The sequence below is a fragment of the Staurois parvus genome, unplaced genomic scaffold, assembly GCF_062004578.1.
Source record: "Staurois parvus isolate SC_StPar_1 unplaced genomic scaffold, SC_StPar_1.0 ptg001197l, whole genome shotgun sequence".
In the NCBI taxonomy this organism is placed as follows: domain Eukaryota; kingdom Metazoa; phylum Chordata; class Amphibia; order Anura; family Ranidae; genus Staurois; species Staurois parvus.
In genome coordinates this window covers 468,661-472,014 of record NW_028318993.1, presented here as the reverse complement: position 1 = coordinate 472,014, position 3,354 = coordinate 468,661, and positions in this window count along the sequence as shown.

Sequence of the window (3,354 nt, the reverse complement as noted above, 5' to 3'; positions counted from 1 at the left end):
TTCTGAGACCTATCACGTGTCCCAGAAGACAATGGGGAGGGAGGAGGGGGATGAAAATCTGTCAGTTTCGGGTACCTACTCCCTCCTCCCGCACCCCAAAGGTGCCAATACTTAATGGGGAGCGGGGGACCAATCCTTAAAGCTGAACTTCCCCTTTTGGGGGTGAGCTCCGCTTTAATGCAGAGATGAAATATACATATGGGAGCTTTTCTATTTCAATATTTTTATTAAAGAAGTTTTTGTTTTTATAATACAACAAGCTAATGATACGCCCACACAGGGGCAGAGCGGAACAATAGCATACATAAGCAGATACAAATCAGCAGGGTGTATTAGCCAAGTAATGGAACATCCAATGATACCAAGGAGGGATGGCAAATAGCCGACCCAAACAGTAGCAGCAGCAATCCATCATACTACCAAAAAAAAACAAAGAGGAAAAATCCTTACCGAGAAGTATCAGCTCAGAACATACGGGAAAGAAACCCAAACTGATAAAAAAAAAAAAAAGAAAGTATAAGAACATAGAAAGAAATAAGGAAGAGAGAAAGATTCAGGGAGATAACATTGAAGAAAGGAAGACTAGAAGAGTCACGGATCCAGGGTCAGCACAGGCAACGACTATAAGAGGACATAGCTAATAGGAGGCAGGGACAGCAGGGAATAATGTATCCAAGGTTCCCAAACCTTAAGGAATCTTGAAGAACACTAGACATCTGTTCATTGATCAGCATAGCATTCATCTGGGTCTTCACCCCCTGGAAGAAAACTGAAGGGGTTCACCAAGCTTGAGCTATAGTAAATTTGGCCAAAATGAATAGGTATGATGCTAGTTTCTGCTGAGACCTAGACAGACCCAAACTTGGGCAATGCAGGAGGGCCACTCTTGCATCCTTACAGATCGTAATATGAAATAACATTTCCAGCAAACCAAAAACCCTAGACCAAAAGCCTATCAATCACGGGTGCGACCATCAGATGTGCAAGATGTCCCCACGTAAACCACAGTTCCGGAAACACCTATCTCCCCCAGTCGGAATAAAGTGAGCAGTCCGAGTCGGGACCCAGTACCACCACAGGAGAACTTTGTAGGCTGCCTCAAGACGGTGTTGAAGGAACATTTCCCCACCATCCTCCAGGCCTTATGCCAATCCTCCGCTGCAATCGAGAAACCTAGATCTTTTTCCCATTGAGAGACATAAGACAGGGGATTGTGAGGAGTGCCTACTGTTAAGAGAGGCATAAATTATGAGACCAGGGGACCCTGGGGAATGTTGACAGACATGTTCAAAGGGCGTTTTGCGGTAAGGATATGTAGAGGTACGACGGAGGGACAGAACCCAGTGGCGCAATTGCAAATAACAATAATATTCCCGCGGCAGGACCCCCCATGATTCTCGAAGAGACTCCCATGATGAAAACGAATGCATGTTCAGAAAATCATGTACAATAACAAAGCCATGTGAGGTACACCAAGAGAAAGAAGGGGGATGTTCTAAGCCTGGTGGAAATAAAGGATTATGCGTAATCAACAAAAGAGGTAGAAAAGATGATAACAAATTACCGGAATATTTAACAGAATCCCAGGTTCGTAAACTGTGAAACATGATATATCTAAGGTCCAGAGGACACAACTTAGGCAGGAGCCAAAGAAATGTAGTTAAGGAAAGCAGAGCACAGTTGGGTAATTCCAAGAGTACCCATAATGGGATATCCGTCTTGGCATGAAGCATGGACAACTGGGAAATTTGAGCCACCAAATAGTATCTAGAAACATGTGGGACTCCCAAACCTCGCTGTAGTCTATGAGTATACAAAGTGTATCTCGGTACTCTGCGACGCTTATGAGCCCAAATTAATGGAGAAACCAGCTTTGCAATAGACGAAGAAAAACACAGGGACCTGAATAGGGACAGTGCAAAAAAAGTACAGGATCTTGGGCAAGATATTATCTTGATAGCATGTATCCAGGCAATATATGGGAGCTTTTCTACCTGCCAAATGTTTTGTGTATCCTTCTAGACTGACAATACATCAGCTTATCTCTTGGTCACTCTGCTCTCACCTCCTAGCTGCATGCTCTTTGCACTGCAGCACAGCTGATTGACTTACAAAGGAAACAGAGCAGGGCGCCAAATTAGTGCATAGTTAAAAACAACACTTTAAATCCATTTCTCACTTACATTGGAAACACATGTAGACTGCTCCAATTGTCAGAATAGTAATGCGATATGATAGCTCACAGCAATTTGGATGGACTGATAAGGCTTCTGGGCACAAGCAGGCACCTGCTGCAAGATGATAGCTCAGCGGCATCTCTTCTCTCACTCAAAGCCCTAACAGGAAGACAGGCTGTGGGGGGTAGGGCAACATCGCATTTCCGAGACCATGCCTCCACTTTAAAGCTGTACCTCCCAGGAAAAGGATGGGATTTATGAGATGTCAGAGAGTACCAGCTTGAAAAAGGAGGCAGGGCCTCGGAAACGCATTGTGGCCCTCACCTATAACCAGAAAACTCCTCCCAACCAAAACTTCAGTAAGGGAGGAAAACAGGTAACATGGGGTTGAATTACAACCACACACATAGCATAAACACCACAATAAAAATTGTACTATCAAAATTTAGTGTATTAAAACCAACAACTTATGTGACAATGCATCTAAACATCAAATATTTAATCGCCAAGAAACACTGATCCTATCATGCAAATCCTAATGTTTATATACACATATGTCAATATACAAATATATAAGCTATAGGAATATGGACATCTTTTAAAAAGGTGACTATTAGTGTATTACACCAGAAACCAATGCTGTAGCCTCCAAGGTGGATATTATAAACTCACAAGTGCATATATATATATATGAATATGATAATCTGCACACTTTCTCTGAACAGCGATCAAGAAATCCCAGTCCTGGAGATGTAAATCCAATATAGAGATAAGTTACTGGGGGTGTACAAAAGTCCTATCTAGGGCCAACTATTACCCCCTATTCACTAAGAAATGCTTGTACCAATCTCTACCATTCATTCATAAAAATGGGTCAGATGCCACTCAAAATTCAAGCCTTCCAGTTTTCTTGTTTTTAAATGGGAAATCCAATGTACATTACGTTTGCACAGTAGTCTAGAGGGGTCCCCCCCTCTCTTGGAAACTATTACCTTTTTAATGGCCTGTATATGAGTCACCATAGTATTACCACTAGAGATGAGCGAATCGAACTTGGCGAAGTGGAATTCGTTTCGAATATTAGGAAAAATTTGATTCGCCCCGAATCCGAAAATTAGCAAACTTCGGATGCACGAATCAAATTTTTCCCGATCGGCCAATTTTCATCCCTTCTACA